Here is a 12750-nt window from a genome sequence, read left to right on the forward strand (position 1 = left end):
ACACCTCCCGTGAGAGCTCTGGCAAGGCAGACATCTCCCTCCTGATGCTGCGGTCTGCGGGAAGGGAAGGGATGCACAGCGAGAGCGCGGCTGCACCTGCGCATCCCGGGCAGGACCGGCACTGTTTGGTCCAGGCGTCGGCAAAAAAGGGCCAAAACTTCAGCCCGCTGCTCCACATGTGGAGCGCAGCACATAGCGATGGACAGCCGCGGGCTGGAACCGGGGCTGGTGCGCAGTCTGGTGTCCCTTGCCACAAAATCCATTGTTCCCTCCTTCTGCGTGGAGGGGTGGGCTGCCACAGCCCAGATGAAGGCTCCCGCTGCCTCGGCATTGCTGCTGGTGATGCCGGTTGGACGTGGGTTATTTGTTGGTGAATTTAGGGGGTTGGTATTTTCCCTTCCCTCTGCTCCGGTTGCAGGCAGTTTTGAGGCGGGCAGCCGCCGAGGCGAGCTGAGCTGAGGACTGCAAAGCATTTGCCATAGAATCTGAAGAATTTGGAGTGAAACCCCCGAAGAAATTAAGGACAGATGGGTTACAGGGGGGAAAAAAGAAACCCAAATTCCTTCTGCTGCTTGGTGCCTGCCTCCGAGGCAGCCCATCGTCCCCGCTGCGGCTCTGTGCTGGCCGTGGGGCTGGTCGGGCACCCTCCTGCACGCCGGGCGAGCCACCGCGGGGGCACCGGCACCTCTGCCTCGGGGACGATGCCAAGCGGGGACGATGCCCCTGCAGCAGCCAGGGCCATCCCCGCTCTCTGCCCGTGGCCAACCCTTGCCACTTCCCCGGCGATGGGCCGGGAGGATTCGGGGCTTCCTCCAGAGAGACCCCGCGCTCCCGTCCTGCAGCGGAGCAGAGCCCCCAGCGAAGCATCAGCTCCTCGAGAGGAGCGAAGCGCTATGGGAGACACATGGCAAGAATTAATCTCCTCTCTCCTAATTAACAGCTCCCGGAGAGGCTCCGGGGCAAAGCCGAACCCACCCGCTGTGGTGGCCGGCACTGCCTGGGGTGTGAGCCCCGTCCCCATGCCCACGTTTATGGGCCATAATCGCCAGGATTGGGAGCTTTCTGCTTGGGCTGGCGCTGGCACGCTGCCGGGCGCCGCGTCAGCCCCAACACCTGCGTGCTGACTTCAGCACCTCAAATATTTCTGATGCAACTTTTTTTTTCCTCTTAAAGCAAGCTCAACGCTGTCGAAGGTGTTAATGGGAAGAAATGAAGCATAATTATTCCTTTGTGTAAAATTGGTCGGTAGAACAGCAGCAGCTTGGCTGCAAAACTGGAACTGCAAGCAGGTTGTGGTGTGATCCACCTGGGCTTCTCTCCGTGCTCGCTGGGAGAGGAAACCTGCTCCTGTGAGAGCGAGAGCTGCTCATGGGGGGAAAATCAGCGGGCTCCTCTCCCCACAGATGGGCAGAGAAAGGAGGGTCGGGAAATGGTGCATCCTTTCCGCTCTGAAGGTGCTGTGGATAATTGCTGTTGTGTAGGGCTAATTTTATTATGGTGTGTTTGATACATTCCCATACGCCAAGCCATGGTAAACGACATCCAGATGAAGCCAACGCTGGCGTAGCCATGGCTGGGCTGGGGAGGAGGAGGAGGCGGCAGGAGGAGTGTGTGCGGATGCAGCGCTCCAGATGCAAACAATAAGGCCAACGGATCTTGATTTCATCTGCCAAGTAATTGGGCTGGAAGTCTGCGCATGCTAATGACTCCACATCAAGCGGCTCGGTGCTCAGATGTGACCCATCCCGCTCCGTGGGGAAGAGCGGGGGGCTGCAGCCTGCGGTGGCCGTGATGAATATCCCCCAGATGTTATCCCATAGGGGAAGCGAGACCCACATGTACGTTATTAATAATGCCAAAGATCTGAGGTTAAAAATGACCGTGGGGCGTTCACATGAGCCCCGGGATGGTGGGTCCCGCGGGCTGGTCCTGCTGCGGGTCACAGTGGGAGAGGGGCTGGGGGGGGCCTGGCCCACCGTCCTGGCCCTGCGCCTGGTGCTGTATGGGGTGAGCGAGCAACATCGGGGCTCCCAGCACCGAAGTGCCCCCAGCACCCCATCGGGGAGGCAGAGGATGCTCCGAGGAGCTCCGACAGCCCTGAGAGTTAAAGGTGGGGATGACACGAGGGAGAGGGATGCGGGGATGTCCTGGGAGGTGCGGCCGGGGCAGAGCCAGCAGGCTCATTCCAGACACGGCCCTGTTTGGGGAGCTGTGGGCAGCCGGCCCCTGTGTCTGAGCTCCCCTGGCTGCCCTTGGCTTGTCCCTGTCCCGCTCTCCGGCCTCATCCTGGCAGCCTGGGATGCAAAACCCTGGCTGTGGCTGTGGCAGACCCCCAGCATGAGGAGGTGCCTGGAGAAGGTAGCTGGTCCCCCGTGCTGGGCTGCTCTGGTCCCCTCCTGGTACTGCAGTGGGGACTCGAGCCCCGGCACAGGAGGGATGCGCAGTACGGACAGGCGTCTGTCTGGGTTTCACCCCCCCAGGGCACAATCTTAAAACCTGTTCCCAGCATTTTGGATTCATGGGCTCTTGTTTTTATCTGCGCTCAGAAGGTGGGTCAGGTGATGGGTGAGACCCAAAGTGGGGACGTACATCACCACGCGCCGGTGGCTGCGGGGAGGGTGCTGCAGCCCAGTGAGCCGGCGGGGATGCTCCTGCACTCCCTCCAGTGAGGGTCTCCTCTTCTCCGTGAGGATCCGTGGGTTTATCCATGAAGTTCCCACAGGGGTTGGTGCTGTTGGGATGTGTTTGGCAGGAGGTGGAGAAACAGGCAGAGAATCCCAGGTGGATGAGCAGACTCCCATGGGCGTGCGTGGGACTGTGGCATGGGGAGCGACAGGAGAGTCCCGGAGTACAAGCACCCAAATATTTGGATGAAGCCTTGAGGCATGGGATGCTGGTGGGTACCACGAGCCCACGTGGAGCGATGCTGGTCCGAGGGCCCCCCAGGCAGCTCTCCCTGCGGAGCGGGAGCTCTTGGGCTGCTGAGCCTCAGGTTACCGGCAGCTTCGGTCCCGGCTCCATCTATCCCAGACGCGGCAGAGCCTGGGTGATTTGCCTGAAAGCTCCTGTCGTCGGCCAGGCTCCAGACAAAGCGCCGACCTGCCTTTTCGGGGAGGGGATGGGGCCCGCGGGGTCACGCAGCACATGTGGGTGCCTGCGCTATAGGAACCAGATGCCTACTGTCCCCGGGAAAGGGGATCCTCACCACCAAAGAGGCTTTTGTCTCTAAATGGGGCTTTTTTCCCAATGCTTTTCCCTGCCACGTGTGAGCCGGGAAGGGGCTGGGGTATCGGGAGGCAGGATCCGAATGCTATTGAAGTGTGCGGGTGAGCGCTCGCAATCCTCCAGCACCTGCAGTTTATTGGTGCGGGAGGTATTGCAGCCCCGAGGCTGCGGGAACGCAAGCGTACCCTGCGCCCTCTCCCATTTTGGAGGCTTTCCAGCCTTTCCCCGCTGATTGCTTCAGCATGTGCATGGCAGATGATGAGAGACGAGCGGGATCGGCCCTTGCCTGCTGGGTGAGGCATGGCAGCCGGGGCTGGACCCTGCCCTTGTGCTGGCGGCAGCTCCCGGCAGGCAGCGGTGCTCCCCACGGCTCCGTTCCACTCGCCTCTCCTCACTCCCGGGTGAGACCCAAGGTCTTGCCGGAAAGCGGGTGTTTTTCACCCGGAAAGCAGGGTCCTGGCGTGCTTGGCACACATGGCTCCGGCATGACCTGCCGGCCGCTCGGGCTTTGATTTCGGCAGCTGTAGTTCACGAGTGCACATGATGCATGCCACTGTTTGGGGGAATGAGAGTATTAGCTTGTTATGTTCATTACCTGATTCGTTATGCGCTCATTAGCTGTTCTTAATGGGGCAATATTTTCCTGTCATGGGGGGTTTGCAGAATTAAGGCTGGAATAGACAATGAAAACAGATAAAGAAAATGCATTACCCCTATATATGACTTAAATACTGGTGGCAGGGCTGCTTGTGAAATGAAGCCTGTGTTACGCCGGGGGCACGTGCTCCCGCTGCCCCGTGCCAGGGTCCGACCAGCATCAACCACGGGATGCAGGGATTGCTCCGGGCTGGCCCAGGGAGCAGGACCATCCCCATCTTGTGAGAGCTGAAAGTCAGGATTCTGGCCCAAAGTCCCAGTCCGATCCCTCTGCTGCTACTGAAAAACTTCTGAAATTCAGGTTTTATCGCATTAAGCTCTGGAATCTGCATCGCCCGCAGCGGAGGAGCAAGTTTTGCTGGGGGCGCAGCTGGCCAGGGTTTAATCTGGTGGTTTTGCCTCCCCCTTCGACACCACATTTTTTTTTTCCTGTTTCCAAAACCCAACCAAATGCCTGACAGAAGGACACTTGGGAGCCTGCCTCCCTCCTCGCTGGCAGCGGGGAGCCCTTTGAACTCTGCTTTTTCTCCTCCATCCATTTGAGACATTTTCTTTAAAACTTTGCTTCCCGTTTCGTTATTGCTCGGCTCTGTTCCAGATGTTCCAATTCCCAATCCCACACCTTCCTCTCCCTTTGGCCACTGAATATTTGGCTGAACCAGAGCCAAATGAAAGCTACCCCCCACCTGTGCGTGGAATTAGCAGCGGGCATGCCAGAGCTTCATAGACTCATAAATGCGGCCATCTGTGCCTGGAGACATTATTTTTTAAAAGCAAACAAGCAAAACAATCCTCTACCCCCAAATGGTTTTAGTTTTTTTTTTTTTTTTCTGGAAAAAAAGAGGAAACTTGTAAACCGATTTGCTTGAAAAAAGCCGGTTCCCGCGGAGAACGGGCACGGCGACGCGGAGCTCGCCGGCTGCGACGCGGGGGAAGCCAGCACGCTGCAAGCGAGCGGTGAGGATGCGCCCCAGCTGCGCCGGCTCGCTGCTTGATTGGGAACAGCTCTGCGCACTTACCGGCTGATTTTGCGAGCATTTAGGATATCGTTCTCCAGCTCTGCCCTCCATGGTGACAAGCTGTGCCTGTCTTACGGCATGGAGCTGGCCCAGCGCACGGCAGAGCTCGGCCGGGCTCCTGCCCTCCCGGCTCTCTCCGGTGGGCTGAGCACCGCGGTGCTGGGAGAGGGGGCTGGGGGCTGGCTTCCCTCCCTCAGCACCACGGCTTCGTGGGGTGCTGGTGCACCTTCCAGGCTCCCCAGTCCCACACCAGTGCTGTCCCAGTGCCTTTGGTGCAGCTGGCAGCCCCCAGCCCAGCAGCAGGGGGGAAATGCAATGGGGGAGCATCACCCAAAGGGAGTCAGCTCCGTTTTTAGGGTAAAAATGTGGGATTAACCTACGCGGCAACCCTATTACTAACCTGTTGTAGATGCATTTTTAAAAAGAAACGGGGAACTTCAGCGTGGCATGCTATTGTATCTGCCAGACTGGCCCCATCCTAGCCGTGTTGCTATGAGAGCTGATGGGTTTGGGGCTGACCCCAGTGCCGGTGCTGCTGTGGGTCGGCTCTCCCCCGCTGCGGCCAGGAGAGGTTCCCCTGGATTCTTCTTCTCCCTCGGAGCTGAACTGACGCTGCATCTCCCCCCGCCGCTGACCCAAATGGGATGATGCTATTGATTCAGACCTGCAGATAAGCACCGGGTGGTGAAACGCGCGGCAGAACGGATACCCGCGTTCACATACATATTGATGGGCTGCTCAGAGCCTTTGTTGGGATGCTTCCAAGCACATTAGAGATACATCTATTTGGCGTGTAATTAACTCTAAATGAGATCAGCAATGAACATGCAATTATGGTTCCACCGAGTTGCTAAGCTTGTAAAGAGCAGGTAAGCAGTTGTCAAGATACCCCGGGCTGGTCTGTCAGCCGCTGGTCGTGCAGATTGACCTAGCAGACAGGCAGAAATAACTGCAGGGGACACGAGGGGTGTCGGAGAGGCTGGTAACGAGGGGCTGACAGTGGGACCTGCGACCTTGTTCCCTCCCTGCCCAGGAAAGGCGGAGGTGCCACTGGGTCACCCTTGGGTTGTGGCTCCAGTAAACCCACAGGGACTTTGCCACCTCCACGGCACTGAACCCACCTCGTCCCCAGGCTTTTTGGGCTGCAGATCTCCCGAAACACCCGTCGGGGTGCCTGGCACGGCGCTGAAAGTCCCGCTCCATCTGCGGGCTGCAGCCGGATGGGCTCCACGCTGTCGGCTTCGGCTGCAGCCATCGGCCACCCGCAAACAGCGATGTTTCGGTGTCTGGCTTGGTGGCGTCACCTGGCTTCTTCGAGAGGGGACTTTCTCAGCTGGAAATGGCCTCGTGGCCCCGTACATCTAACCAGGATAAAGAAATCCCTCTGTTTCCACAGGCCTGTGTGACCAGACACTGGGTAACAGCAAATTAAACACAAAAAAAAGCACCTTTGCTTTTGTGCCTCCTCCCCGTCCCTGTAATTGTTCACTCCCAGGATGATGCGAAACCGTTGTCACTCTTGCGTCTTCACCCAGGAGGGCACCAATGAAGGAATAATTGCAGCCAGCCCTGAGTTTGTGTTTGCATGGGAAATGAGAGGGAAAGCGGGGCCAAGGCAGAGCTGGGACGCTGTGCGGAGGATGTCTGAGTGCTCTGGATGGCAGAGTTAATAGCTGGCGTCCCGGGGACAGAGGTTTGGTTAGCGAAGGGCTGTCTCTGATACTCTGCAGCTCTGCCTACTCTAATAAAAATCGCACATTTCACGTATATTATTTTTTAAATTGAAGCTTTAAAAAAAATCAGTGGGTTTTGGCTGCTTTATCCCCTTATTGCGATTATTTAAATCAAAAGCAGAAATAGGGGGAAGGCTCCTTTTGTAACTCCAGCTGGCCGGGAGCCAGCTGTGTCTGTGCTGCCGTGAGCAGGCACTGCTCCCCGGGCTGGCGCGGAGGCAGAGGGCAGCGGGGCGGCTGGGGGTCCTGTGGCCGGGGAGGCTGCCGTCCCGCTGGGACCCCACCACTGCCCCAAAACGACGTTAGGAGAATAAGGTGGAGCTGTTGAACTCACGTCCCTCCTGGGCAGATGGAGGGAGCAGAGACCTGCAAGCACCGAGGGTCTGGGAAAAGCCACGTCCTCCCTTCGGTGCTGCAAGCACCAGCTTTTGCCTTCTGTGAAATGCTGTGTCGCTGCCTGGCCGCCTGCACCACTGCGGAAAGGTGCATCGTGCTGCGCAGCCACGTCCTGCCATCCTGGGGGGAGTTTTGCAAGGCTGCAGCCAGCGCCCGATGCCGGGGCATTGCTTCTCCTGCTGAAACCCTCGCTCCCGGGATGCTGCTCCCTTCCCAAGACAGGCGAGAGAGCGGCTTTGCTTTGGTCCACGCAGCCTCCGCGTGGCTCGGCCCCCAAATCCCAGCGGAGACAGGGCTGGAGCGGTGGCCGAACGTCCCGGCGGTGGCAGGGGACAGCAGGCTTGTTGGAGTTGGTGGGTGTTTTTGTTGTGCAAATGCCTTGCCTTCTCCCCGAGCGGGGCTGTCTCCAGCTCAATGGTATTGCTATAGCTACAGGCAATTTTCTGTGTTCAAGTTTTGCAAAACCATATTAAGAAAAATCTCGCCCTGGTGCTGCTGGCTCTCCTCCAGGCTGGAAATTGCATTCCCCTGCTTGAAATTCCTCCCGGAGTTTCAGATGGAGAATGTACAACTTCACTTTCCATCTTGAGCTGCTGTCACACATTTTAATAACAGGGGCTGTGCTACACCCCAGAGGTGGCCGCACGCCAGGATTTTGAAGCGAACCCGTTGGAGCGGTTGTGGTGAGGGTGTTTGGATGGCCACGGAGGTGCTGGAGCTGTGGCTCGGTCCCGGCCCTTCCCGTCCTCCAGCCCGGCTCAGCCTCTTGGACCAAGGATGGAGTTTGTGGGTTCATTTTTCATCCTCTTTGTGAGCGCGGTGATGAGTTTGTTGGTGTCTCCTTTGCCCCAGGTGATGGGATCCCCCCAGGTGATGGGAACCCCCCAGGGATCAGCTCTGTTTGCTGCAGATGGTCCCAATGAGAGGGAGACACGACTCATTCCTCCTCCTTCGTGCTTGTATCCGTCCCAGCTCGGCTGACCCTGGCGAGCTCGGGCAAAGCCCCGATGGCCCCATCTGGGTTTCTCTCTCTAAACCTGCCGCTCCCCACCAGCAGGATCAGGGAAAATCCCCCTGCAACATTACACTGAGGATGGTTTTGGTTTTTTTCAGTACCCACTGTGTAAACCTCAAAGCTTGCCGGGTGTCTGGAGAAAGGCTTGCTAACGTCACAGGCCAGCTGAGCTGGGTGACAAGGGGTGGCCTTTGCTGAGACCCTGGAGGGGACTACAGAGGGGTAGCACTGACAGGGACCCCGGTGGCACCCCTTACCCAGAGGACCCCAGGGCCCCAGCTCCTGGTGGGGACCACAGCTCGGAGATCCTGTCTCCTTGGCTGGTGGGGCTGTGCTGCTTTAGGGACGGTCACAGAGCTGGTCTTCCAGCGAGTGTCACCGTGCCTGGGGCTCAGGCATCCCATTCCCTGTGGTATCTGCATCCCGGGGGACTGGGGCACCTGCATCCCCAGGGACAGGGATGGGGTTTGCCTCCCCTGGCTGCGGGCGCTGCCTTGCCTCTTACCGGGCTCCCATTTATGGATTGCTCTTTGAACCCAAGGAGTTGTGCTGTATTTGTAAAACACACCGCCGTAATCAGGGAAACAGCCTTCCTAATTGGATTGGAATGGCCCGGAGTAATTGGCTGTTTGGGAGCAGCCGTTTCGAATCAAGCTGTGCACGCCTTAATAAGTTTGCTCGCCTTTATCAGCTTGGCAAACTCCGCCGTGGAGGTGACCTGTTAAATGATCTCCCGTGTTTCTAAAGCATTTTTCATCCCCACTGATCCCTTGAGCCCTTTTCTTTCTTTCTTTGTAATAACAAACTTTGGGAAATCCCAGAGCACCCACGCTGCGGCTCCTGCCTGCCTGCTGCGGCGGGCAGAGCGGAGGTCTCTGGAGGAGAAGCTGGGTCGTGGTGCTGGGGTGGCCGGTCGGGATGCTCTGGCCGGTTATCTGGGGTCCCATCCTGCTTGGACCCGTGGTTTTGGGGTGGGGGAGAGGATGGATGAGGGGAGCATCGAGCTCATGTGGCACCACACTGATGTTGCTCTGTTTGGCCCTTGGTGGGGCTTGTCATTTGGCTGTCCCGGACCAGGCAAGAACCTGACCTGCTTTGGGACCAGGATTTCAGCCCGTGGTGGGGCTGGCTAACCCCTCCGCTCCGCGTGAGCCCCAGGATGGGGCACGGGGAGTTTCGGGGATGGCTGCCCTGGGAGTGTGCTCTGTCCCGGAGCCTCCTCCCTCCAGGGCTGAGCCACCCCGAGGGAGGCTGGCAGGTACAGCCCTGTGTTGGGAGAGGAGAGGACAACGCACCTGGCTGGAGGGAGCCCTCCCCAAGAAAAACCCCAATTCAAACCACATGTATGTGCGCAACCACGCTTGGCATCGGGCTCTCGCCGCTGCACAGACACACGGCCCTTTGAGGTGGTCACCAGAGGTTTCCAAATGATGCTCTGCCGCAGGATCTGCCAATGCCGGCTCCAGCCCCGCAGCCCCCGGCGTGTCGGGGGACATTTGCAGCCTGGCTGGGAAGCTGCACCCCGCCGTTGCCGGCTGGGGAGCCCCGGCTGCCTGCCCCACGCCAGCAAGGTGGGGATGTGGGGGGCAGGCGCAGCAGCCAGCACTACAGGACCGGGATGCACCCCCCGGAGTGGCGCTTTCCTGCGTGCCCTGGGCTGTGTGGGGGTCCCTGCTCACCCCCTCGATGCCGCAGCGGCATCACCTGGGCGGTTTGGAGGAAGAGCTCACGTCACAGCCAAGCTGGGTGGGGCAGGAGGCAGCCCGCAGCCATCCCAGCCCCGGGGAGCACGCAGGCAAGCAGCCCCCGGCAGCACGGGGACCCCCGCAGCCATCCGGGCCGGACTGCCACTGACAAAAGGTGGTCCTGAGGCAAACTGCAAACCTGGCACGGACGGAGCATCACCATTGCTGAGCGTCCCACATGGGATGAGCCCCCATCCCTGGGGCCTCCCGTGAGCCCGGCAGTGTGGGCACCGGCCGGGCTCAGGCTTCTCTGCTGCTTTATTTTCCCATTTTGCTGCTCATCCATCAGCGCCGGGCATCACTGCCGTGGGAGCTCCTGGCCAGCTCAGATGTGTCTCACCTCGTCCTCTTGGCAGCAACCGAAAGCTCCTTTGGCATCTTCCTGTGCATGGCCACCGTGCCCCGGCTGCCCCCGGGCTGCTGTAGCCCCCGGTCCCCGGGGAGTTGCCAAGTCGCCAGCCGGGTCACAGGGCTTCCCGGGGACCCATCGCTCGGGCCGGGACCCCAGGGGAAAAAAAACCCTCTCGGCCTTCAGTGGAGACAACCGCCTCTGAGGTTCAAAGCACCCTCGTCCCGGCCGGAGGGCTGAGGCAACAGAGATATAGTAAGTGAAACAGCCGGCGCTTGCATCTCATCAATCAGGGCTCGGAAACGCGGAGGCTCCCTCCACATCCGCAGTGTCTGCGCGCTGCTCCCCGCCAGCGCCCGCAGCCCATCCATAATTCCGGTGACAGCCCCGAACACTTTCATCTGCCTCTGCCAGAGCGGTCCGGTGGCTCCCGCCTGCTGTGAGTGGCACTGGGGACCAGCCGTGCCGCAGAGGTGCCCGTGGGGCCGCTGCACCCAGCCCCCCTGGGGACGTGGGTGCCACCCGAGGGTGCAGAGCCCCGGTGCCAGGGCTTACACGGCGACTCAGGGCAGGGACCGTGGTCTGCACCAGCCTCGGGAGCAAGCTGAGGTGTCGGGGTACGGCAGTGCCTGTCCCTGCTCCCTCCAGGCTTGAGGATAAATCCTCCCAACACCGTTCCCAGCCGTGCACCGCGAAGGACCGGCAAGCACGGCCAGCATGCTGCCTGCATGGGCTCCACGCCCTGCTGCTTGCCGCCCGCCCGGCTTCAGCTCCTTGGTGCGACCACGTCGGTGCCCATCGCGGTGGCATTGCTCCCGCCTGGGGAAGGCAGCCCCATCCCCCTGCGGACACCAGCACCGCCGGCAGCCCGGCGAGCGGCTGCAGCGGGAGACCTTTCAACAGGATCACCAAACTCTGGGAAAGCTGCGCTCTCCGGTAGGTTGTGTTATCAGAGCCGCAGACGAAGATGTGCTAACGGAGGGGGAAGACACACGGCGTCCCGGCAGACAATGCGGGCGGGGGATCAGAGAGGCACCGGGCACCGGCGCCACCGGCCTCAGTCCACGTCCCACGTCCCGCACAGCCCTCCTTGGGCGGCCACAGAGATGCGATGGCGTCTGCCACCTGCCAAGGGCACCGCGTACGGGGAAAATCATTTCAGGATACCTTTTTTTCAAACAAAATGTCCTAATTTTGCTAAAAAGTTGCACCTGAGTGCTTGCTGTCCTTAATGGCCTAAGCTGCCGGCAAGGCAGGGACCTGGTCCTTGGCCGGTGGGGTCTCGGCTGAGCCGGGGACCCTCCTGCAGGACCACCCGCCGGCTCACCGGAACGCGGGGCTGGGGAAGCCTCCGGCACAGCCCAAGCACCCGCAGTGCTCGGTGCTTCCCCTCCTCGCCACAGCGCGCCTGGCCCCAGCAGTGAGCCCTGAGCCCACGTTTTAAGCCTTTTTCCCCAATTTTGAAGGTGAGACAAGAAAAGGCGCTGCTCCTCCGACTGTGCCCGAGCAGCGGCAGCGCCCACGGCACAGGGAAGAGCTGGCAGTGCCGGAAGGCACCGTTGCACCAGCTCGCCGCGGGCAGCCCCAGCCCCGCACCCCCGAGGGATCCCCCCGCGCTGAGGATGAGGAGGGTGGCTGTGCTGTGCTGTGCTGCACTCCCCCGCCCGCCTTTCCCCAGCCTCCCCGGGTGTGTTTTGACAGAAGTTTGTCAAAATGGATATATTCTTGCCAAACGTTTCCATTTTGACAAATTGGCGTTTTCCAACAACACCCCCCCCAACCCAAACAGGGAGCTGGAGCGCTTCCCGCCCGCTCTCGCCCCGAGTGAACAGTTCCTATTTCTAATTGCTTACGCAAACCCAACAAGAGCTGGCAAGTGCCGCGCGGCAGATTTTGGATGCGTTTTTATTTATCAAACTGCTCCCGATAACAGATTCGCTTCCTCGTTATAATCTTTCCTCCTCGTTTTTCCCTGGGGAACCTTCGCGTCGCGAGTTGGAAGGGATCTCCAGTCGCGCTCGCGCAGTTATTTCCTCTCGTTGAAAAGCTACCGTGCAGGACGGGCCAGCAGCCCCCGCGCAGCCTCCTGCAAGCACCAGCCACGAGAGGGCACAAAGCCCCGTCCTGCTGCAGCCCTGCAGCCCTGCCACCCTGCAGCTGTGCTGTCATGCAGCCCTACAGCCTTGCCACCCTGCAGCCCTGCAGGCCTGTCATCCTGCAGTCCTGCCACCCTGCAGCTGTGCTGCCATGCAGCCCTGCAGCCGTGCCACCCTGCAGCCCTGCTACCCTGCAGCCATGCCACCCTGCAGCCATGCCATCCTGCAGCCCTGCAGCCGTGCCACCCTGCAGCCGTGCCACCCTGCAGCTGTGCTGTCATGCAGCCCTGCAGCTGTGCCACCCTGCAGCCCTGCCACCCTGCAGCCGTGCTGTCATGCAGCCCTGCAGCCGTGCCACCCTGCAGCCCGGCTATCCTGCAGCCGTACCGTCGTGCAGCCGTGCCACCCTGCACCTGTGCCACCCTGCAGCTGTGCCATCAGGCAGCCATGCTGCCCTGCCACCCTGCAGCTATGCTGTCATGCAGCTGTGCCGCCCTGCAGCCATGCCATGCCGT

Source organism: Gavia stellata, chromosome 18 (assembly GCF_030936135.1).
Source record: "Gavia stellata isolate bGavSte3 chromosome 18, bGavSte3.hap2, whole genome shotgun sequence".
Taxonomy (NCBI): Eukaryota; Metazoa; Chordata; class Aves; order Gaviiformes; family Gaviidae; genus Gavia; species Gavia stellata.